This window comes from Oryx dammah, unplaced genomic scaffold (genome assembly GCF_014754425.2).
Source record: "Oryx dammah isolate SB20612 unplaced genomic scaffold, SCBI_Odam_1.1 HiC_scaffold_22, whole genome shotgun sequence".
Taxonomy (NCBI): Eukaryota; Metazoa; Chordata; class Mammalia; order Artiodactyla; family Bovidae; genus Oryx; species Oryx dammah.
Window position 1 is genome coordinate 18,768,317 of NW_024070206.1, and position 25,753 is coordinate 18,794,069.

General features: G+C 41.8%; 1 protein-coding gene across 2 annotated transcripts in view; it reads left to right on the plus strand.

The window, feature by feature from the left end:
• Positions 1–25,753, plus strand: part of SPIRE1 (spire type actin nucleation factor 1) — a 148,987-nt gene that overhangs the window by 34,774 nt on the left and 88,460 nt on the right. The gene's annotated exons all lie outside the window — the stretch shown is intronic.

Sequence of the window (25,753 nt, forward strand, 5' to 3'; positions counted from 1 at the left end):
AGGTGTTAGTTAGGATATTGGCCAGGGTTGCAGTCGTCTGAGGGCTCGGCAGGGCTGGAGGCTCTCTTCCATGGCAGCTCCTCCCGTGGCTGCTGATGGGGCCTTGGTTCCTCACTGAACAGGCTCCCCAGTTGGCAGCATGGCAGTCGGCTTCCTCCCAGACATGTGATCTGAGAGATCCAGAGGCTAGACCGTGTCTGATGACCTGGCTGTAGAAGTAACAGGCCGTCACCTGAGCTTTTTTCTGTAGATCCCAGGGACACTGGGAGGGACTGTGTAAGAGTAAGGGAGCCAGGCGTGGGGATCATAGGGCCACCTTGGAGGCCGGCTGACCCTGGGCAGCAGGGGAGTTGGGATGAAAGCTGGAGAGGAAAGTGGGAGCCCAAATAGTTGCTAGCTTTATTTTTTTATTAATAGTATTATTATTAATTAATAAAAGAAGTAACTGTATTTGTACCTTGATCCAGGAACGATTCAGCATAGAAGGGAATACTGCTGGTGCAGAATAGAGGGGAGAATTGTCCTTGGGGGGTGGGGGTCGAGCACAAATGAAGGCCCTGGGAATTGGAGTCACACAGGGTGAGGACGGTCCACGCAGAGTAAGGAAGAGAGAGAGATGTGTGTGGAAGGTGTTCAGGGCGGTCAGACGGGATATCGGCATTTGTGAATGTGCTCTTCTGCTTTTGAATGCAGCCCTCACAGTGTCCTTAGCAGCAGGGTCCTTGTTGGTGCTTGGGGGATGGGAGAGGAGGCAGGAAGATGGTGAGGCAGGACAGCGGGGCAGTCGATGGACTGAGGAAGTGTTGGTGGCTTCTGGGCTGCATTAACCAGCCATGTAAGTTGCAGGATTGTAAACTTAAATAAATTTAAAGCAAGATCAGTTGGTATAGTTTTCTGTTTTACTCCAGCCACATTGACTTGTCAAAGGCAGGTGGTGAGTTGGTGAAGAGTGGGGTTTAAGCACCAGGGGGGTGAAGTGTGGTGTAGCCAAAGAAGGTAAGAGAGTGAAAAGAGCACAGGATTGGTGATCATAAGTCCTGGTGGGGTCAAGAAATGATTAGTCAGATCCTAGAGGGAATAACGGAGAAGGAAATGGCAGCTCACTCCAGTGTTCTTGCCTGGGGAATCCCAGGGATGGCGGAGCCTGGTGGGCCGCTGTCTGTGGGGTTGCATAGAGTCAGACATGACTGAAGCGACTTAGCAGCAGCAGAAGGAATAAACTGGAAAGCCGGAGGGGCACCCTTGAGATGGGGGTGATGGGTAGCAACACTTTTGGGGAGAGAGGAAGTCTCCATATTGCCATGGCGCTGGCTGGCTGAGGTTGGGTGGAAGAGACCTCACTAGAGCAGAGGAGGGGCCAGGGTGTGAAGGGTTCCTTTGACACCACGGAGAGTGGAGGGGGAGCAGGACAGTGAGGCAGCAGGTCACGTCCTGGTGCTGAGAGGAATGTGAATGTGGTCTGGCATGGGAGAGGGAGAGCTGGAGGCCTTCAAGGAGGAGGCACAGAGGAGGCAGGGAGAAAGTGAAGAAGCACCTGGGAAGCAAGCAGCATGTCTTCCCAATTCCAGGCCAGTGATTGAGAATTGTTACAGAAAGGCCAGCCATGGGCAGCACTGCCCTCTGGGGAGATCAGACTCAGGTTAGAGCAAGCAAGGAAGGGGGAGGCTCAGAGAAATGAAGGTACAGGGAACCCCTAGTGTGCATGACAGGAGGATTCCAAGAGTAGGGAGGAGTGGGCACTGACCTAGAGGGGGGCCTGTGGAGCCCTGTGGGATGCGAGGTGGCAAGATACATCATGGGGCCTGTGGATTCTGTCCCGTTGCTGTCAGTGGAACACGGGCAGGGGGGTCTTAGTGCTGGTGCTCTCGTGGCAAGTGAGGTGCCGGGGCAGTGGGTGCTGGAGAGGAGTGGTTGGGGCTCCCTGCGATGCTTGCACGTGGGGACCCTGCTCCTCCCTGGCTGTGGAGCCAGCAGCTGCTTAGGGAAAAGATGAGCAGCCCTTCTCTCCTGGGTAACGTCCAGGTTGGTGAAATCAGACATTATTATTTGAATTTGCTGTGTTGGTGAACAGGCTTTCAGAACAAAGCAGCACTGATTTCTGTGGTCTGAATTCTGCCACTTGGCGAGTTTTAAGCTATCCGAAGTTTAACCAGCCAGCTCCAAAGTTCTGAGAGTTTGCACCCAGGCTCCTGACCAGCAAGGTGGGCTCTGCTGTACTCCCTGTGCTGTGGGGCTGACTCCTGTCTTCTCTTTGAAGTCTTTTCGCCCCACTGGGAGCTCTGGAGTCAGTCAGGCTTGGGACTAGGGCTAATCCTCAACTCTACTTTTTAAAAAAATTTTACTTATTTATTTTTGTCTGTGCTGGGTCTTCGTTGCTGCTCAGGCTTTTCTCTGGTTGTGGCAAGCAGGGGCTATTCTTCATTGCGGTGGGTGGCTTGTCGCTGTGACTGCTTCTCTTGTTGGGGAGCACTGACTTATGGGCTTCAGTAGTTGTAGCACTTGGGCTCAGTAGTTGTGTCTTCAGGCTCTAGAGCACAGGTTCAACAGTTGTGGAGCATGGGCTCAGTTGCTCTGCAGCATGTGAGATCTTCCTGGACCAGGGATCAAACCCGTTTTCTTCGTTGGCAGGTGGGTTCTTTACCACTGAGCCACCAGGGGAGCCCTCAGCTTGGCTTGTTTATAACCCTTACCTTAGCCCCAGTTTCCTGTCTGTCAACCAAGGGTTTTACTCTTTATCCCGGCTGGCCTGGGTGGCTGTAAGGATTAGAGATAAGGTAGGGAAAAGTGCTTCCACAGCTCCTCGGATGGCACATGCTACTGCTAGGGTTATTATCATCATCACCTTAATGTAAAGCTTTTTTGCAAAGAATTCACAAAGCTGAGTATATACCTGTATTTTCACATGCAGATGCAGGAGAGACTGCAATTAATGTTTTGAAGGGCAGTTTATCACACATCAAAAATGATGGTTTTAATCTATTAATTTTACTGCTAAGAACTTTTCCAAAGAAAATAACTCAATGTGTGTAAAAATGTAGCAAGAAGATATTTATTTAAAGCATTTGATTTTTTTTAAATTTTATATTAGAACATAGTCGATTAACAGTGTTATGTTAGTTTCAGGTGTACAGGTAAGTGATTCAGTTATAATGCAGCACTTTTTATAAGAGGAAAGTGAGCATCTGTTTAGATGCCTCACTGTAGTGTAACAGAGGACTCTACAGTATTAAAAATAAATGGATGGAATAGAATTGTTAATGTGAAAAGATGGTCTGTATGGTATAAAACAGGTTATAAAATAGTATGTACTTAATGATCCAATTTTTATTAACAAATATGCACAGGACAAATATAATAAAACTGTTAACAGTGAGATATATGTGATATATATATAAAGTTCTTTTGTTTTTACTTTATTTTTTAATGTTGAAAATATATTTTTAAAAAGTTAGGGATTATGCTTCCATTTATTGAGTCATGTTTTTCATTAATTTTTGTTTTTCCATTTGACTATAGTTGATTTTTATAGGGGCTTCCCTCATAGCTCAGTTGGTAAAGAATCTGCCTGCAGTTCAGGAGACCTAGGTTTGATTCCTGGGTGGGGAAGATCCGCTGGAGAAGGAAATGGCAACCTACTCCAGTATTCTCACCTGGAGAATCCCATAGACAGGGGAGCCTGGCAGGCTACAGTCCATGGGATCGCAAGAGTTGGACACGACTAAGTGACTAAACCACCACTACATAGTTGATTTACAGTGTTGTCTGAATTTCTGGTGCAGAGCAAAGGGATTCAGTCATGCATCAGTTCAGTTCAGTTCAGTCGCTCAGTCGTGTCTGACTCTTTGCGACCCCATGAATCGCAGCACGCCAGGCCTCCCTGTCTATCACCAACTCCCGGAGTTCATTCACGTCCATCGAGTCCGTGATGCCATCCAGCCATCTCATCCTCGGTTGTCCCCTTCTCCTCCTGCCCCCAATCCCTCCCAGCATCAAAGTCTTCTCCAATGAGTCAACTCTTCGCATGAGGTGGCCAAAGTACTGGAGTTTCAGCTTTAGCATCATTCCTTCCAAAGAAATCCCAGGGCTGATCTCCTTCAGAATGGACTGGTTGGATCTTCTTGCAGTCCAAGGGACTCTCAAGAGTCTTCTCCAACACCACGGTTCAAAAGCATCAATTCTTCGGCGCTCAGCCTTCTTCACAGTCCAACTCTCACTACATGTATTCTTTTTCATTGAGTTATTAGGGAATCATGGGAGTATAGTTCCTTGTACTATACAGTAGGACCTTGTTGTTTATTTTATATATAGAAGTTTGTATCTACTTAATCTCAAACTCCCAGTTCTTCCCTTACCCCTCTCCCCCTTGGGAACCACACGGTTCTGTTCTCTATGTCTGTGAGTCTGTTTCTGTTTAATAGTTAAATTCATTTGAATCATATTTTAGATTCCACATATAAGCAATATCATATGGTATATGTCTTTTTCTGACTTCACTTACTATGATAATCTCTAGGTTCATTCTATAATGTTCTTTTTGATTTCTTGTATGTTCTGAGATTTACATTGGATGTGTTTTGCTTTTGTAATAAGAGATATCATGGGTGTGTATTCGTGTGTTGGGTGGGGAGGAGGTATGTGAGGTGAGCATACACCTTGTTTTCTTGTTAGTCCCGAATGACTCGAGCAGTCTGCAGTGTTTGTCCTAACTCAGGCCCAGTCCTGTGACTGAGCCGGTGATGAGCAGGGGGTGCAGCGAGCCGTGCTCAGAGCCTTAGAGCCTGACCACAGGCCAGTAACAGTTTAGCTGATTCCCATAAAGTTCAGCGTCCTTAGGAATTCCGATTATTTTCACTAGTAGAGAAAATCAAAATAGGGCTGTGGAAAGCACCCGTCAAGGTGACTCAAAAGCATGTGAGATATGAGGGAAAGTGAGCAGTTCCAGGCCTTTGTAAAAAGAGATGCTGTTTCCTTTAAAGTCTGTCCAGAAATATTGTTGAATTAGCACAGTCCATGTTCAAGAAACAGGACCTCGTGATTGTCACAAGTTACTCAAGCAGTTAGAAAGCAGGAAATTTGATCTTATGTAAACCAGTGCCTGAGTCACAGTTCAATAAGTACAGTAACGAAGGCGTGAGATCCAGTGTGGTTCTTATATCAGATGACTTCTCAGATAATTAAAATATTTTCTGAAATTTGTTTACCTTGAGCTAAGTAAAAAATAAGTTGCATGTCTTAAAGTTATATTTTATTCCATTGTTCAGCAGATGTGAGAGGAAGTCATGTTTTTAATTATGTGTATAGTACTAATAGAAGTGAACATTAGCATTGTTAATTGTGAAAGTCAGGTAATTAAAGGGAGAAAATAATAGACTGGTTTTAGTAAAATAAGCAGCCCTGGAAACAGGCGAGACCAGGGAAGAAGTCCTGAGCTGGGGGGGCACAGAGACACCCCCTTCCCCTGCCCTCCATTCCTCCTCCCCACTTTTCTCCTACTCACCCTCCTCCCTCCCTCCCTTCCTGTATCTCTCTTTCCTTTTCCTTCATTCTACAGGAAAGCTCCTACCCTGTTGGACACCATTCTCGTCATTGAGAGAATAATACTAGACAAGACAGATGAAACTTCTGTTCAAGTGGATTTACTTTCTGTTATCTATAGATGATAATATGCAAATAAATGTATATAAAATAATATGTGGCATTAAGTGCTATGCAGGAAAATAAAGAAGGCCAAGGGGATAGACCATACATGGACGGGGGTGGAGTGGACAGAGAAGAGAGGGTGTATTTTGGAAGTGAAGTCTCTTTTATGGTGACAGTGGAGCAGAGATCGAATGAGGTAAGGGAATAAGCCAGGCAGGAGAGAAAGCGAGTGTGAAGAGCCTGCAGGGCAAGGTTCCAGGTGATCACAGAAGGTCAGGGAGGCCAGTGTGGCTTGGCGAGCTGGCGGTGAGGTCAGCCAGGTAGCCGGTTGCCTGATGCTGCAGGGCCCAGCAGCCACGGGACATGCTAACCCAGAGAGCTGTGTCTGTTACAGCAGTGAGTGCTGCTCTCACTGGTACAAACACAGATGCGCCTGTGCAGCAGAGATTTATTGCAGGCCTACTGCATATTCCCTCTTACCTAGGAATAGTCCAGCTGACAGATAATATAATTGTATTATTACATACAGGTCACTTATCTCGATAATCGGTAATGCATGAGATTTTTAATCGCATTTCTGAGTTTTTCTCTTATTGCTGATTTGTTGTTGGACATTTGTTTTGTCCTCTAGGATTGTTAGCAAACAATGTGATTTAAAAAACACGTAAAATGTACCACCTTAACCCTTTTAAAGCTTACAGTTGAGTAGTGTTAACTGTGTTGACATTGTTGTGCAGCAGGCCTCCAGAATATTTTCATCCTGTAAGAGTGAAACTCTGAACCACTACCAAGAAGCCCCCTTCACACAGTCCCTGGCAACCACATTCTACTTTGTGTCAGTATGAACTTGACTGTTTTAGGTACTTCATATAAGTGGGATCATAGAGTGTTTGTCTTTTTGTGGTTGGCTTATTTCATTTATTATAATGTCTCAAGGTTCATTCGCATTGTAGCATGTGTCAGAATTTTCTTCCTTGCTGAAGTTGAATAATACGCCTCTGTATGTATAGACCACATTTTGTTCATTTATTTATTGGTGGTCACTTGGGTTGATTCCCCACCTTGGCCATTGTATCAATAAATAGTACTACTGTGGATGTGGATGTGCAACCATTGGAGAGTTTTGAGCAATATGATCTGGTCTGTCTTTTGTTCATAAAAACAGACTGCACTCTGGTTCTTCTCTTTCTCAAGCAGAGATCTTGTGTTTATTTCTACAAATTGTCTGACACTCAGACATATAAGGAAATAAATGATGGAACTAAACACTGAGCTGCAAACCCTGGAGGCCATTAAGTGACTTGTGTTGTGTCAACTCACACATGTCTTGGGTTAGTGGTCCTTTACCATTTAGGCATCGCAGACCTCGTTGTGAAATCTGAAAAACATGGAACTGTGCAGAGTTATAAAACAGAATGAAATTAAAACTAATCTTTTTTTTTTTTGAACTGCCCTTTCCTTCTTAACTGGAGAAAGGAAGGGGTTTTTACCTTATCTCAGATGTTGCTGTCTGTGTGCGCTAGGATGCTTTCAAATGCAAAAAACAAAAAGTAGGTCAGCCTTTTGTGTCTGTCTGTATGTGTATGTGTGTGTGTTCATGGAAGCACATTTACATGTATACATATACATATTATCAAAGGGCCTGGAAGCAGTAGGGGCACCCTGGTATCACTGAGCACTTCTGACCACCTAGATCTTGGTTTCCAGACAGCCTTCCCCACTAAAAGTAGCCAAGGTTCCTTGGAGAAATGGCAGATCCTAGGGCTGGGGCAGGAAGTGATAACAAATTAAAATTTGAGAATTAGATTGTGGTGGTGGTTGCCCAATTTTGTAAATATACTAAAAATCACCAAATAGTATACTTTAAATAAGTGAATTTTATGGTAAGTAAATGACACCTCATTCAGGCAGTTTAAAAAAAGTTTTAGAACTTGTCAGAAGGACTCAGGAGTTAGCTTGAATTAGTTCCCACTGGAATTTGGTTATTTCAGTATCCCAATAAATCCTGAGAGTGAATTAAATCTGCTAGGGAATAAAATAAGTATGAGTGTGTTTGATGTGTAAATAAGTACATGAGTAAACAAATGGGGTAAGGGAAAGTTCTTCTTTCCCCATTTTGCCAACTAATAAATGCAGAAGGAAGAATGAACAGGACATCATCATTTCCAGACACGGTGGTAGTAGCTGGCCGAGGCAAGAATCACCAGTGATCATTAAGGCTGTGAAAGTCTGATGAGGCCTATGATGTTGGCGTAGTTACAGAGGATTTTCCCATAAATTATATATTGATTTCAAATGGAAAAATAGTGCACTGGGATAATCTGGGAGAGCTACCTTAAGTGTGACTGTGTTTATTTTCTATTGCTGTGTAACAATGCCCAGGAAGATATTACCACAAATATAGCAACTTAAAATTACCTCATAGTTTCTCTGAGTCAGAGGCTTGGGTGTGGCTTTGCTGGGTCCTCTCTCTGCTCAGGGTCTGGTGCAACTGGAATCCAGGTGTCAGCCGGGGCTGGCCTTTCTGGAGGCTCGACTCTGGCAGGTCCACTTCCTGCTCTGGAGCTTATTGGCTGCATTCTATTCTTTGTGGTTAAAGATTGACAGCTGCTCTATTTTGCTGGCCATTGGTGGAGGATACCCTCTGCACATAGAGGCTGTCTCTGCTTGTTTGCAGGCAGCCTCCCCAGCATGGGCACTGGCTTCCTCACAGGCAGCAAGATGGAACATAATCGCTTAGTGTAGAACATCCTGCTGTCTTTGTTCTCTTGGTTAGAAACAGGTCACAGGTCCTGTCCACCCTCAAGGGAAGGGCACACAGGGTATGAAAATCAGAGGTTGGGGCCACTGGGGCCACCTCAAAGTCCGTCAGCCACAGTATCAAAGTTCACATCACCAGTATTGAGACAGACCAGCACCTGTGCCTCCTTCCCATGGAAAGGGACACTGCACCACTTTTCAGGCATCCTGCTGGGTGGGCAGAACCCAAAGAGAGAGTCTGGGCTGTGCTCCTCCCTGTTTTCACTGGCAGGCAAGACAGAGGAACTGCCCCAGGGTAAAGGAGATTGACGAGATATGACAGCAGATGGAATGTGTGACCCTAGGTTAGGAGAAATAAAGGCCAAGGACATATTTGGGCACAGCTGGTGAAATTTGAGTAAGGACCGTGGATTAGATTGTATCAGTGTTAAGTTTCCTGATTTTGATAATTGTACTGTGGTCCTTATTTTTAGGAAATAAACGCTACAATATTTGGAGAAGACTGGGCAGTGATGTATGTAATTTACTCTCACATGGTTTCTAAAGATTGTGTGTATATTTGAGAGAGAGAACATGAAGCAAATGGGGCAAAATGTTAACTGTTGAGAAATGTGGGTGAAGAGTATACAGGAAAGGTTAGGACTATTGTTGAGACTTTTTTGTAAGTTTAAATTTATATATAAATGAAAAGTTCAAGAAAACTCAAACTGATTTAAATGCTAAGGGTGTTATTGGCTCAAGAGCTGGAAGTCCAGAGATGTGGGCTTTAGGGTTGGCTTGGTTTAGTGACTCAGCCGTCTTAGGAAATAGCCAGGTTCCTTCTGTCCTTTCACTGTGTAGCCCACAGGGTCTGCCTTGTCCTGAAGCTGGTGCTCTTAGGGTTGTAGAAGTTGCCAGGAGCCACTAGGACTGCCTGCTCTTTCAGTGACCCAGTAAATACCCTTGCCATTTATGTCAGTTCAGGTTTTTTGGAAGTTTTCATTTTGACATAATTTTAAACTAAAAAGTTTCAAGGAAAATCTACAGAATTGATGTATTTCCTTATCTGGAGTTACCCAACTGGGTAGTTACTCTCAGTAAATCATTGTCTCCAGCTGACATGGATATTGTGACCTGCCTGTTGCTGAACCAGCCCTGATAATAGATAGAGGATTCCAGTGTGTACCCTTCCAGGGGGTGGTGTGTGTGTGTGTGTGTATAATATGTGTTATACATGTAGGGAGTTACGCATATTGCTTTGGAAATACCTTTTTCACTTGATTCATTGTAAATATTTTACATATCATTAAATATCTGATAATATAGCAGTTATGCATCATTAACTTGTAAGGCTGTACATTTATCCAGTTTTTAGGGTAAACAATGGGATTCCAGTTTTTTTTATATTGTAAGTAATTCTTTGGTAGATCACAACACACTGTGGAAAATTCTTAAAGAGATGGGAATACCAGACCATCTTATCTGCCTCCTGTGAAACCCGTAGGCAGGTCAAGAAGCAACAGTTAGAACTGGACGTAGAACAATGGACTGGTTCCAAATTGGGAAAGGAGTAGGTCAAGGCTGTATATTGTCACCCTGCTTATTTAACTTGTTTGCAGAGTACATCATGAGAAACGCTGGGCTGGATGAGGCACAAGCTGGAATCGAGATTGCAGGGAGATATATCAATAACCTCAGATATGCAGATGACACCACCCTTCTGGCAGAAAGTGAAGAGGAACTAAAGAAACTCTTGATGAAGGTGAAAGAGGAGGGTGAAAAAGCTGGCTTAAAACCCAACATTCAAAGAACGAAGATCATGGCGTCGGTCCCATCACTTCATGGCAAATAGATGGTGAAACAAGGGAAACGGTGACGGACTTTATTTTCTTGGACCCCAAAATCACTGCAGATAGTGACTGCAGCCATGAAATTAAGACGCTTGCTCCTTGGAAGAAAAGCTCTGACCAACCTAGACAGTGTATTAAAAAGCAGAGACATTAGTTTTCCTCAGTTCAGTCACTCAGTCATGTCCGACTCTTTATGACCTCATGGACTGCAGCACTCAAGGCTTCCCTGTCCATCACCAATTCCCGGAGCTTGCTCAAACTCATGTCCATTGAATCAGTGATGCCATCCAATCATCACATCCTCTGTCATCCCCTTCTCCTCCTGCCTTCAATCGTTCCCAGCATCAGGGTCTTTTCCAGTGAGTCAGTTCTTAGCATCAGATGGCGAAAGTATTGGAACTTAAGCTTCAGCATCAGTCCTTTCAATGTACTTTGCCTACATAGGTCCATATAGTCAAAGCTATGGTTTTTCCAATAGTTATGTATGGATGTGAGAGCTGGACAATAAGAAAGGCAGAGTGACAAAGAATTGATGCCTTTGAACCTGTGATGCTGGAGTAGACTCTTGAGAGTCCATTGGACATCAAGGAGATCAAATCAGTCAATCCTAAAGGAAATCAACCTTGAATATTCACTGGAAGGACTGATGCCTAAGCTTCAATACTTTGGCCACCTGATGGGAAGAGTCAACTCATTGGAAAAGACCATGATGCTGGGGAAGATTGAGGGCAGGAGAAGGAGACGATAGAGGATGAAATGGTTGGATAGCATCATCAACCCAAAGATGAATTTGAGCAGACTCTGGGAGATGGTGAAGGACAGGGAAGCCTGGTGTGCTGCAGTCCATGGAGTCACAAAGAGTCAGACGTGACTGAGTGACCAAACAGTTTTCAGTAAACAGACTAAATCTTTCATCTATGAATTTATCATAAGGAAATATTTAGAGAAGTGGATTAACTAGACCAAAGGGTATACACATTTTTAAGAGGACATATTCCTAAATTGTTCACCAAAAAGATTGTGGCAATTTATAATCTTAAAAATGATGTGAAAGAGTGTTCTTTTTCTTGAACAGTGATAATTTTGAGTACCAGCGTTTCAGATTATTTTTCTAAATGACTAGGTATAAATGACATCTCATTAAAAAAATACACTTCTCTTACTGTCAGTGTGATTGAACTTTTAATAACAACAAAAACCTTATTTTTGATTATTTAAATACTTAAGTGATTTGTTCCTTCATGTCTTTTGCTTGTGTTTCTGTTGTGATATTCATCTTTGTGTTGGGTAAGAGCCCATTATTTGTTACGTCTTATTTCTTTGCTTTATCAATTTCTTGGCATTTTTACATTAATAGGGTATTTTTTGTCCTATAGAATTTTGAAAATGGATTATTTCTTTCTTAAAAAGGTGAGAACCCTTGTCTATAGCACTAGCAGATAAATTTTCATGTTTTTCTAGTACTTTAAAAAGTAAATTTTATTCTTACATGAAAATTTGGGGCTAGTTCATTGTGAGGGATATTTTGTTTTCTAAGATGTTAACTGATGATTCTTCTACTTTTTATAAGTGACTTAAAATGGAAAGTTTTGTTATCTACTATATTTATGTTTACTAAGGTTAATTTATGGGCTTTTGTTTTTGCCCTGTTGATCTTAAGGTTGTAACCTTGATTTGGGGCATCTATTTACAGATGAATTACGATAACAAAACCATGTATTTTCCATCAAAATAGATTTTATTGGTAATATTATGTAATAATTGCATTTAAAAAGCTTATTCTGTCATTTAAACCTTTATTAAATTGGTAGTTATTTTTGCTGGTGAAGTAAAAATGCAGCTAGTGATTTATTAAAGATACGTTGGGACAGATACAGCCTGAAATCTAGTGGTGATTAAGTACACTTCTGTATCTTAGAATCACTGTAAAATTTTAGTTTGAAAAATAAATGTATATATTTAGGGACATAATTATACCAAAGATACAAGAAAAATATGTTATGAGTAAATGGTATAGGTATTAGTTTGTTTTCTTATTTTATACCACATAAAATTTGAATGTTAAAATGTTTCAATGTCTCAAGATAACATACCCTCTAGTGTGGTGACTCAAGTTTGTGTCTTGTGCAGAATCCGAAGTATGTGGCAGCTCTGCCGCCTCTGCACATGCGTGCTGGCTCACAGCCCTGGCGCTCCTCCCACTGCCGCCTCGCAGGGCTGTCCGGTCCAGGCTGGATGGGAACGGAGGTGGGAGCCGGGCAGGCAGGGCCCACACACCAAGCTATGCCGTCATGTGGTCATCTGGGCCATCTGAGTCCACTCTTCTCCGCTTCCTCCAGCCTGCATGTTTAGTTAGGCCCTCTAGACTGCAGAGCAAAGAAATTAAGCAGCTGTTTTAGGCAGGTGAGCAGATGTTTAAAAAAAAAAAAAACAGTGGGGACCATACCTACTGAGCTTTTGTTGAATACTCTTGAGTGCAAGAGAAGCCAGCTGTGGAGGTTGTTAGTATTTAATTCTCAGCAGATTGTCACTGTGCAGCATTGTTTCCTGTTTTCCCCAAACATTCCTTTAAGCAGTTTTTTTGGAGACCCTGAGATGAAACCATTGTTTGAGAAATGCTGAAAAGTGTCAGGTACAGTGATAATAGTACAGTTTTTCCTTAGTTTTTGGCATCAGTTTGGCAGAGGAAAGCCGTTCTGGATCATACCTGTTTGGGTGAGTCTTCAAGCCATCACAGGGATTCCTGTCCAACCTCAGATGACGTGTGGAGTCCTTACATTCCACCCCTGATGTTCTGTGGGTGGTGCGGGATTTGCTGGGGTGTGTGTGTGTGTGGGTGTGTGTGTTTGTTGAGGACTCGGGCAGGTTTCTCGTGGAGGAAGAAACACAAGTGTGGTAGCAGAGCATTGCTGCACCTGTGCTGTTAGATCTCACCTCCACGTGGATCTTCAGGAACATGCAGTAGACATCACAAAGTCAGTGACAGAAGTCATGTCTCCCAGTTGTGTGTTTTGTGAATTGATACATCATTTTAAGTATTAATATTAACCACATCAGAACAAAATTAGGTGTGATTTTTAATTAGGTTCATTGCCACAGTTGTTACAATATTTGAATTTTATATGAGTCATGAATTTCTCCTTCTAATATTTCAAGTGATTGACCTGAGTAATAAATTACAACTGCCTGTGTGATTTACATTGTTAGGCTATTTCCTGTTTCTCTTTGCACTTTGTAGGAAAAAAAGATTTCTTCCAAAGTTTGTGTATAATAAAGGTTTAAATATTCAAAGTGGCCACATTTGATTGTTCCTACCTTATTTAAAAGAAAAATGGAAGTCGTATGGTAAAGAAGAAAAATGAAGTGTCTGTGAAATGAAAAGGCAAAACAAATGTAGGAAATTAAAGTTATTTCAAGCGTTAGTGATGATTTAGGGTGAAAGCAAAGGAAAATTATTATTTTGGTTTATTTAGCAGTTGAAATAAGAGCAGACTAGCCTTCTTTCCTGGCTTTTGTTTTACCCCTCACTTCTGTATTCTTTCACTGAAAGATGGGTAATACTGGGCTTCCTCTCTTCTGGCAGGTTGGCTTTACTATAACAGTCCCTGTCCCCATACATTCGGGCCCAGCTCCGTATCTGCCCTTGACCTCCAGAGTGCTGGGGACTGGAGGAGGCTCTGATCCCCTGCGCAGGCCGCTGTGCCACTCCCACAAAGGCTCCTTGTGAAGCAGGCTCACTGTGTCGTGAGCCCTGTTAGTGTCATTTGCTCTCTCCTCCAGTCCCTCCCACCTTTGTTTTCTTGCGACACACTGGTCATGGTGATGTGGGATAAATGTGCCTTACTGAGTATGTGTGGCACATTTTTAGAAATTGAGGTGCAGTTAATGTATACTGTTATATAAGTTTCAGGTATACAGTGTAGTTATTCACAGCATTTAAAGGTCATATTTCATGTACAGTTGATATAAATATTGGCTGTATCCCCTGTGTTGTAGTATGTTTCTTTGTAGCTAGTTTATCTTGTGCATAGTAGTTTCTACCTCTTAATCTGGCACCCCATGTTGCCCCCCCTTCCCTGTCCTCGCTGGTAACTGCTAGTTTGTTCTCTGTATCTGTGAGTCTGTTGCTTTTTTGTTATATTCTCTAGTTTGTCATGTTTTTTGGATTCTACATATGAGTGATATTACACAGTACTTACCTTTCTCTGACTTATTTCACCTAGCATAATGCCCTTCAGGTTCTTCCCTGTTGTTGCAAATGGCAAAGCTTCATCTTTTTTATGACCGTACACACTGCGTTTTCTTTACTCACTCAACTCAGGTTGCTTCCATATCTTGCCAACTGTAAATAGTGCTGCTGTGAACATTGGGGTGCTTGAATCTTTCCAAATTATAATAGTGCTTTTTTGGATACATACCCAGGAGTGGAATTGGTTGCCATATGGTAGTCCTGTTTTCAGTGTTTTGGGGAACCTTAAGGCACACACTGGGCCTCTGCTGCATTGCTGGAAGCAGTGTGTGTGTCACAGCCCTGACCTTCTCGCACAGTCTTTGTCCTTAGTGCTCCCATAGCATTGTCATCTTGGCCACATCCCTCACCCTGTCATGCTTCCAGTTTGCATGTCTGTCTTCTCCATTTGACTGTGAGCTCTTTCAGGGCAATGACTGTTCCTCATTTATCTTTGTATCTGTATTTTGGTGCCTGGACAAGACAGGTGTTCAATAAAGTTTAGTTGGATAATTATTGTCAAAGCAGAGATACAACTCTAGGTATCTGCCCTGTGTGAGAGCCTGTGACAGATTTACCTGTGTAGTTTTTTTTAATTACACTTGACCCTATGGAAAAGCTTCTAATCTACTTTGGATTATTTATACTATGATAATAAGTAGGAAAGATTAGAAAATAAAGATAAAGAAAAAAAATCAACTGTAACTCCATTTCCCAAAGGTAATGCTGTTAGCATTTTGTAATTTTATCTTTGTTCTCAAGGACATTTGTATGTTTTCCATAGAGTTACATCATATGTGAACATACTCGTTTGCAATTGATTTTTTTTTTTTGGTCTAACTAGCTCAGTGAATAATAGATGCTCAATAGATACTTGTTTAAAGAATACTTTCCATGTTATCAAATATGTTTTAGCATCATACTTTATTGTTGCATATTATGGTATTCTGTTATATGGATATAATTTATTCAACTAATCTTACTCGCTGTTTAGTTATTTATTCATTTAATCGTGCTTGTCTCCCCAGCTTCACCTCTTTCTCCTCCTATTCTTTAGTACTATTGAGCCATCTGAAGGCTTTGAAAGCTTCATCTTTCTTTCACTTCCAGATATTTGCATTGCTGTTCCTTCTGCTCATAACACACTTCCTGCTTTCCCTAGCTAATGCACATTTTCTAAGCCTAAGCTTATTCTTCCTTCCTGACAGTTCCCCCAGGCTGGGTTAGTTGTCCCTTCAGTGTGCTTGATAGGCAGTGTTTGGTACTTACTCCTAGAGGTGTTTAGTCTGCTGTGTGTTAATTGCATGCTTTCTTAAGTATGTCTCCCGCTGGACTGTGAACTCCTTTAGGAAAGAACTATGTCTTATTTCCACTTGTATTACCTAGTCCTAAGTGTGGTGCGAGTGTGTTGGAGGATCTCATTAGGAAATACATTTTTGAATGAATGAATGAATGAATGAATGCACAAATGACCCCTGTTTCTACTGTTTATCATTCACTCAGCAATGATCTTTGTCTTGTATTTTTAATTATCAGATAAGCATGATAACTGATAATACCTTTCATTTGTAAAGTAGTTTATAGCATTATAACCATATTATAACCATTTTATATTAAAATATACAATATTTTCAGAGCTATTATTATTTTTTGATGTGTTGAACTTTATTTCTGATGCTTTGGGAAAGTAGGAGAAAAAATACACTGAGGTAGTTCTTCCCTTTCTTGAAAATGGAGGCATTAATGGTGAGGAGGAGGAAGCAGCTGACTGCTCCTTCTTAACATCAAGGATTGAGCAGTCAAGTGCATGTGTGTGCACGCGTGCACGCATTTCTGACTCTGCAAGCCCATGGACAGACTTGCCAGGCTCCTCCATCCATGGGTTTCCCAGGCAAGAATACTGGAGTGGGCTGCCATTTCCTTCTCCACAAAGCTATTATTTTAGATTGTTAAAGTTATTGGTATTGCATTATCAAATGAACTGATCTGTTTTGTAAGTAATATATTAGTCTTTATTGGTAGTTAAGTAGTCATGTTAGTAATTCTTATATCTGTTCAGTTTTAACTTTTCTAAGTAGAGAATTTGCTTTCTAAGAAAATTTCAGTTAATAGGTTATATCATTTATATTTTAAGCCTGTCTTAAGTAGTAATTAGATATTAACTCTAATGAAACTTTATTTTGGTTTTAATTGATTTAAAACTACAGCACGAAGCTGAAGGCTCTTATTTTTTGTACCTAATGGCTCATAATAATTGGGCTTTGCTCAGATAACAAGAAGAATAACCATAAAACAAATATTTGGATAGGGATCAGGGAACCTAACAGTAGCAGAAAATAAGAGTGCTTGATTAGGCTTATGAGATAATAGAAATGAATTCTTCACGGTTCTCTGTATTGTCATTAAATGACAATTATCCTTTCTTTTCCTTGTTTTTTTTTTTTTTTTTCTTCTTCATCTAAATAACTCCTTACAGTAGTGATTCCCATTGGGAAGTGGCACACTCTGGGGGTGAGGGCAGTTCTGAGAAGAGGGGTCCCCAGAGGAGGCTGTCAACTGCTCTGCCCTCTGCCAGTATGGGCAGTAACATGGCCAGCCGTGGTGAGTGTGGACCCAGCTCGAGTATATGCATACAGGCTGGGAGTCACTGCTCTGCAGGAAGACCGGCGCGTAAGGAAGAGCCTTGTGGTAGGGTAGAAGGGACGCTGGGCGTGGGTCTGCCCCTGGATGGTTTTGTGAATTTAGGCAGGTTGTCCAGCCTGTCTTCACCTTCACCTTCCTTTCTGTAAAAGAAAGGAATTAGATTAGATGATCTGTAAACTCACGTTTAGAATATCTGATTTTTCTGATGTTCAAATATACAAGAAGAATCTTGCTCTTGAGAGAAAGCATATGAATGAAAAATGAGATTGTTCCTTTCATAAAACGTGATAATATTACATTTGTTTACCAGATGATTAGTGTTTCTATACATTTTTGAAGCCCTTCAAATGAATCTTCTGTAATTAAAAATCACTGACAATTCTTTATTATCTCAGAAAAAGGAAAATCCTGGTGAGTTTTCTCTGTGTGCTCAAGCACTTGAATCTAGGACAGTGATCTCATCTGGCCTCATTGTTTTAAATATCATCTCCGTGCTGATGACTTACAACTTATTATCTGTAGTCTGTGTTGCTCCCCTGAAACTATCTGCCAGTTTACTGGTCCTCTCAGAAATCTAGTGGCATCTCAGACTTAATCTGCCTACATCTGAATTCCTGTTTTGCTTCCCGAAAAGTCTGCTGTTCCTGGAGTTTTCCGTATTTGCTCAGAACAGAGCTCTGGCACCCTCCTTAGTCCCTGGTACAGCCAGCACTGCCCACCTGTCTCTGGTACCCTTTCCTCCTGCCCTTATTCCGCTGTAGTCCAGAGCCAGCACTCTGGTTTTTAGTTGTAAGTTGTCATTGTCACTCCTCTGCCCACAACCTTCAGTGAGTCCCATCTCCCCCAGCAGACAGGCAGGGCCCTTACAACGGTCAGCATGGCCCCTCGCGCCTGGTGCTCCTGACTCCTCATTCACACTCTCCCTTACTTGCTTTTCTTCACACATCCTGGCCACTTCGCTGTTCCCAGGACATTCCAGGCACACTTCCTCCTCAGGGCCTTTGCACTAGCTGTTTCCTCTGCCTTACACTCTCTCCACAGACCACCCTCTCATGTCCTTCCAGCTGCCCCGTGCAGCCCTCTACTGGAAGGTGTTCACTGACAGTTCTGTTGAACCTGCCCCCCACCGCTGCCCCCATGTCCCCCACCATGCCCTGGCTGCATGCAGCTTTTTCCTCCACAATGCATGGTGCCTTCTAGAAACCCTGTAGTTTATTAGGCTTGTTTGTTATCTGTCTTCTAGAGTATCAGCTTTGGAGGGCAGGGATTTTTGTTTGTGTCACTGCTGTATCACTGGCTTTGTGGTATTTGGTAAATAAATCTGTATAGTCTCTTTCCCATCTGTAAAAATAAAGATATACTGCTGGGGTCCAGCCCCGGTGGATCCAGGGTGATTCGAAGGTGGGGGGACAGCGTCAGCGTCTTTGGAAAAATACATATTTAATTACAGATATAGAGAGAGATAAGAAACGGATAGTGTAGTAGGAGATAGGGTAGTGGAGAAAAGGAGGCTGAATCCAGATGGGAATTCAGCCAGAGAAACGGGAGCAAGAAAGATGCGACATGGTGGAATCAGTCTTTCTGGAAACTGATCCGATTTCTGTATTTTTGGGTTTGCTTATATACCTTTTGTTACACATAGGGATGAATACAGAGTCAACGCGGGGGTCAGCAGTCCTGACCTTTATCAAAATCAGGTGCTTCACATAAATGTATAACAAAAAAAGGTCTTAGGGATATTACATCATCTTCTGACCATGAGTGAGACCTGCTGACATTTTATGATCCTTTCTGATAACCAAAAAACTTATTTCTTCCAAGGGTGTTTTTTCTTAAACCAGGCACCACCCTCCAAATAAAGTTACATTCCTATAGGGTGAGGGTGTAGTGAGTTACAGTCAAAAAAGGAATTTATTTAACCCAAGGTTAACATGATTAATCTTAAAGGTTAATACTTATTTCTCTTATATGCTTAAAAGTTAATACTTATTTCTCCTATATGTTAGTTATATTCATTATAAGGGCAGGGAACATGGAGATTTAGCAGCAAACATCAGCCCAACAAATGAAAATCCTTTCACCAATGTTCCCCTTAAGATCTATTTAGTCTTAAGATAGTGATAAAGTTACATTTTTACATAACAAGGACACAGTGATTTATAACAAAGCACAGTGATCTATTACAAAAGAGAAAATCCGTAAACTCAAAAAGTCTAGTATTGCTAACATCAAAAACTACTATATTTCCTTTTCTATATTCCAAATACATTGATTAATATATTCCCAGGTGCCTAAGGATATGGAGGTCTGGCGGCAATCACTGACTCAACAATGAGAAAAACCCTATGCTAATTAAGACTCTCAAGATACTCCAAAACTCTCTGTGCTGTTTATGGTTGAGAGGTAGTAAACAATCATGTGCTAGTGGCAGGAGTATGGATAATCCTGTCACATAAGCTAGTCTGTCAGCAGAGAGGTCTGACCTGAGACATCCTTGTCCCACCCAGGGGAGGGAATTAGCAGCAATTATTGACACAACAAATGAAAAACCCTTCACCAATATAATTCCTAACCAACCCACTGTACTAATAATTTCCAACTCCCCAAAAGAATTTGCCTTTAGTAAGTCTAAAACATCTCATGCCTCAGATTGGGAGGCTGTAAACAATCACATGTGGCTGGACGAACCTATACAGGCAGCTAGATAACCTTCAGAGGAGTCCGTAAGCTGAAACTCTCTTGTCACGCCCAGGAATTTTTATTGTCTTGGAGCTGCAAGTTAACTCCTTCTCCGAGAGAAACGGTTATGGGGGAGAGCCCCCCGTAAAGTCAGAGGCGTAGGTGAGAGCATAAAACAGACTCTGGTTTTGGGGTTAGATGCCCGGGAACAGGGGGTTTCCTGAGGCTTGATCACGCCTTTGCATATGCCAAGCCTCCTTCCTCATGACCTTTGCCATGGGCGGAGTTCCTCATGCTGGCCCTCGGCAATATACAGGGTTGTGTGTTGTTTATAGACATCGTACTATAAACCTCATACTCCCCAGTGAGTGTATGATGAGGCTGAAGAGATCATTTCACAAACCGTATATACGGTGGCCCCTGTAGAGAGAGGTCCTTGACAGAGGCTGTCGCCCCCGCTGCCTCGCCAGTGTGACTGGGAAGCTGAGGGGCTCCTGGTGCTGGGAGGCTAGCACCCCACCCTCGCTCTCCCCTCCCCCACTGCTGTGCCTACGGGGCCTTCTGTGCTCGGGCTTCAAAGTGGACATGGGCCCAGACAAAATATCATATCCCAATCAGTCCTGAAAGTGTATTTATCATGCATCTAAGCTTTTAAAAATGCAATCTCTGTTCTTTATCAATACAAAGTTGCTTTATGAAGATAATGAAAGTGAAGTGAAGTCGCTCAGTCGTGTCCAACTCTTTGCGACCCATGAACTGTAGCCCACCAAGCTCCTCCGTCCATGGGATTCTCCAGGCAAGAATACTTGAGTGGGTTACCATTTCCTTCTCCAGGGGATCTTCCTGACCCAGGGATCGAACCCAGGTCTCCCACATTGCAGGCAGACGCTTTAACCTATGTAAACAGACAATGGAAAATACTTATTTTGATATCGTAATGTCACTGTTGCATTAAACCCCTCTGTGTAGCAAAGGTAATTTAACCCTTAAAAACATGTGTTCCCTACTTCTGCATCTTGACATAGATGAGTGCGAGTGTTGAGGTGCTGGCTGTGTCTTGATTGGAACCAGAAGGAGCTGGAAGTTGGTTCCTAGCAGTTGTCCTTGCCCTGACTCTTCTCAGATTGTCCCTTTTTGTTTGTTTGTTTTTTCAGTTTAGCACAGAAGCTTTTTGCTTCTGTAAGCCATTCACAGAAGTTATGAAGTGTGAGCCATTAAGAATGCGTTCCTTTTACATAAAAGCAACTTCAGTAGCCCCTGGGGCTGAGAGAGACATTTCATGTATTGTGGAAATTTTGGTGCCTCTTCTGTCCTATCCGTGTTTGAAGGAAGGTCGTAGGAGTATGCCTGCCTCCTCTACTGAAACCCCAGAGGGCCAGGCGGCCTTCGGCCCTCCTCCTCAGTCCCCAAGCCCTGTGATGTGTGGTCACAGGTGTTCTGCCTTTTGTACTTGCCTGTCTGGCTGTAGCTTTGTTGCCTTTGACTTTGTGACTAGAGCTGCATAGGTGGTTAAACTCACTGGCTTTGAGTTCTAACTCTGGCTTACTGAATCTCAGTTTCTTCATCTTTTGAGTTGTGGGACTAGTGGTATATGCTATACTTCTGAAGGGTACTGTAATGAGAATTCAGTAAGAAGTGCATGCAGATGTGTAGGGCAGGCCTATGCCTGTGTAGGTAAGCTCCCTAGATATTAGCTGTATGATGGAAATCTGCCATAAGCTATGTTTCTGTTACTCCTTCAACAAGGCTGTGACCAGAGCAGGTGTGTCCCGACCACAGTGAGTCCAGCGAAAGGGGTGGTTGTGCCATGGAACTTGTCAGTTAATTAGAAGCAAGCTTTTGACCTAATCTCAAGTGGGAAAAAATGTAAATTGAAGCAGGGATATGGTTTTAAATTCAAAGTCTAATAAAGAATTCTGGAATTAAAAAAAAGATTAGGCATATCTGTAGTTTTCCACAGTTTCGAATAAAAGTGCTTCCACAAACTGACAGAGTTGCCTGTCAGGACAATTAGTAGGTCAGCACTAGACAAATAAGAAAGGGAGTAGAGAGAACAAGGTCTGTGAAGTAGACTGGAGCAGGTCCATGGAGTTTAAAAAAAGCAAAGTGGGACAAGGAGAGCAATTGTTCGCTGGAAAGTGAAGGTAGTAGTTTTCCAGCACAGAAGCCATAACCTCCGGTGGCAGTCACAATTTAACAACTGGTTTTGAAAGAAAGTATTCGGCTTAGGAATAAAAACCTCTCCTATTAAATATACAATAATCATATTCATATTAAATATTTTTGTAGCCTGTTTTAGTAGTGTGTGAAAGTGTGCTTTTACCTTAGGTAGTACATTTATTTACACTGCAGTAAGATTTACTATAGTGAACATATTGAGTAGGTTGATATATTTACCTGGAAAAATCTTAATGCAAAAATTTTTAAATCTTTTTTCTCTATTAAAATTAGGCAATCTTAGAAACAGCTAAATAGTCATCAGCTGATAAATGGATGACTAAAATGAGGTCCCTCCACAAAGTGTAATGTTGTTTGGCAATAAAAAAATGAAGTAGTGATACATGGATGGAGCTTGCAGTGAGACATGCTGAGTAACAGAAAAGTGAAGTTGCTCAGTCATGTCTGACTCTTTGTGACCCCACGGACTGTAGCCCACCAGGCTTCTCCTTCCATGGGATTTTCCAGGCAAGAATACTGGAGTGGGTTGCCATTTCCTTCTCCAGGGGATCTTCCCAACCCAGGGATTGAACCTGGGTCTCCTGGATTGTAGGCAGATGCTTTACTGTCTAAGCCACCAGGGAAGTTGAGTTACAGACTTGTTGAATGACTTCATCTGTATGAATTGTTCAGAGCAAGTACCTTAGTAGAGACAGAAAGTAGTCTGATAATTGTCTACCAGCAGGAAGAGGATGGGGTTGGGGGAAAATGGTGAGTGACTGTTCTTGGGTGTGGGGTTTCCCTAGGGTGAAGAAAGCATTCTAGAATTGATTGTGGTCATGATTGCATAACTCTTAGGATATGGGAAACCACTGAGTTGTGTACTTTAAATGGGTGAATTGTATGGTATGTGATTATATCTAAAGAAAGCTGTTACTTTTAAAAAATTAAGCAATTTTAGAGAGTCCCTGACTTCAAAAAGCAAAGGCATTGAATAGATCATTCACACTGAAATAGATCCTCCCTAATCCTAATCCAGAGGGCACCAACTCCAGTGCATGCTGGTCACTGAAGGAGCGGTTCCAGTGTGGAGCCCAGACCCACCCTACATGTTCCAATCCATTGGTCTGCAGGCCTGAGGAATCTGCTGTTCTGTGTTAGAAATTGAGAGCCACTCAGGGAGAGTTCTCTTAGAATATTTTCCTATGTCTGTTGATCCAGTCTTTATTTTTATTCAGTTGCTTTGGCTGCCTTATCAGTACTAAAATACATATATTTAGCAATTTATTTAGAGTTTGAAATTACATCAGAACCACTCTAGCATTGCCTTATTATAGACCAGGTAGCTGAAGCCAGGTAAGTTGAGTTTTTTCTTGAGTCTCAAAGCTGCTAAGTGGGAGAATTGGAATCCAGGTTTTGGTCTGCTTAAGTCCAACCCAGTACTTTTTTTTTCTCAGTCATGTTGGGTCTTCACTGCTGCATGGAGGCTTTCTCTAGTTGTGGTGAGTGGGGGCTACTTACTAGTTGTGATGTGCGGTCTCTTCATTGGGGTGACTTCTTTAGTGGAATACAGGCTCTAGAGCATGGGCTCAATAGTTGTGGCACACAGGCTTAGTTATCCCACAGTGTATGGAATTCCTGGATTAGGGATCGAACCCATGTCCCCTGCATTGGCAGCCAGATTTTTCACCACTGAATGGTCAGGAAAGTCCCAATCCAGTACTCTTTTCATTTGTGTTTCAGAATCTTGTCTTGTATCTAATAATAATCCCTTAACCAGCTGTATCTAATAGTAATCCCTTAACCGGGCTGAGACCACCACAGGTTTAGGTTCTTTCTACCTGCTGTTTAATGGCTCTTCCTCTTTATTGGCTCTGAGAGTTTGAACAGATTGCTTAACTTCTCTGTGCTTCAATTTCTTAATCAGAAGGAAGCAGGGTAAGAATAATGCCTACTTGATAGAATTGCTGTGATGATTTAGTGATTCAGTACATGTGGAGTGCTTGGCAGGGTCATTGACATGGTTCTTGCTAAGTAAATGTTAGCTATCATTTCTGATCATAGACTCAGACTCTTTCAGGGTCTAGATTCAGGAATATCTTTAAAAGGACAGTGAAATGAAATATGCATTTTCCTTAACATATCTGTGTTATAATTTTTCTAATGGGCCTTAGTAGGTAAAACCCAGAGTAGTGATTGTCAAATTTATTCAGAGGATAGAGCTACCATGCCTATTACAGAACACATGATAAACTGTTTTAAAAATTGGAAATAATTTTACTTGCAGAGAATGACTTTATTCTATCTGTACAACATAAATTCACTTTAAGCGTACATAGTCATGAGAAGGCTGTGGAATAAGCCTAATCAGTTCCTTGTGAATAGATGTTAAGTTTGCATATTGTTAATTTGTTTGATCATTTGCCAGTAAGTATATTAGATGGCTTTGAGAGAATTGTCCTAATTAATTCACATACTTCTGTGATTTAGAAAAAGCTGTTAATCTTGGATCTTGGGGGTGCTTCGTGCCAGCCCTGTGGGATGGCATGGTAACCCAGGGTCTTGGAAATGATTGTTTTATGGGCATAGGAGTGAGGGTAGACATGGGTCAAGCCAAATTATTTCTGGGAATAACAGTTTGCTCTGTAGGGCTTAATGTTTTAAGACTATGATGGCAAAAAGCTTGAGTTGTGAAAAATGATTTTTGTGGTTTTTGTAATTTAAAATTTATAAAAGTTTTATATGTTCTTACAAAAACTTTCACATAATAGAGAAAGAGACTGTTTGCCAAGCTCTCCTGGCCTCATTTACAGAGGTAACTTAACAGTTTGTCTATTCTTCTAGAAAAATGTATAGTACCTGTATACACAGGCATATGTTTATTCTGCATGTATTTATTGTGTATATCAGTGTTCTTATGCAGCTGCCTTTTGAACCATGATACACGCTGGGCATCTTGTTACATGTTGGTACATGTAGAGCTGCCCCATTGTGCACCTCATTGGTGGCACACTAAGTTTCAAAAGCTACAGTATGCTAGGCACTGTTCTAAGCTCTTTGCATGTATTATTACCCCACTTAGTCTTCATAAGAACCTTATGAAGTAGGTACAGCTACTTCCCCATTTTGTACATGAACTGACAGGCACAGAGATATATGAGGCAGTTTTTCCAATAACACACGAGTAATGGAGCCAGGATGTGAACCCAGGCAAGTAACTTCATAGACTGCCTTTTTAACCAAAGCATGACATTTCCCCTGTCAATAGACATCACATTATTTTCTGTTTTTCATTGTAACTTATTTTTCTGTAAATGGTTTATTAAATTTTCTAAACTTACTCTTATTTTTATATGTGTAGAAGGAATAACTAGCTTTTAGCAAAGGAAAGAATTATCTGATTGTTTCTGTTTCACTCTGACATCTCAGTTATTGCCATCTGTGAAAGCCTTCTGTCTGGTGGGATCCTAGTTGGCCCTTTCTCTTCCTCTCAAAGTTTTACTCTATCAGTTTCTCTAACTTTTGCTTATCTAATGAAAAATCAGGCTTATTCTTTGAAAGGTGAAATGTTCTAGTACTCCTATGTCACATACAAGCTTGCACATAGATATATGTGCATGTTTTTCATTTGGCTTGTTGATCATATTACAAGTCTCATATTGTAAGATCACACAGTCTTCATCGTAATTTTGTTTTTTGTTTTTTTATAAGTTTCTGAGGGAAATGTTTTAAAATTTCCTACTGTGATAAGGGCTTATCATTTTTAATTAGTAATTATGACAGTTTTAGGTAAAACATTTGTGGTTATATTTTAGAG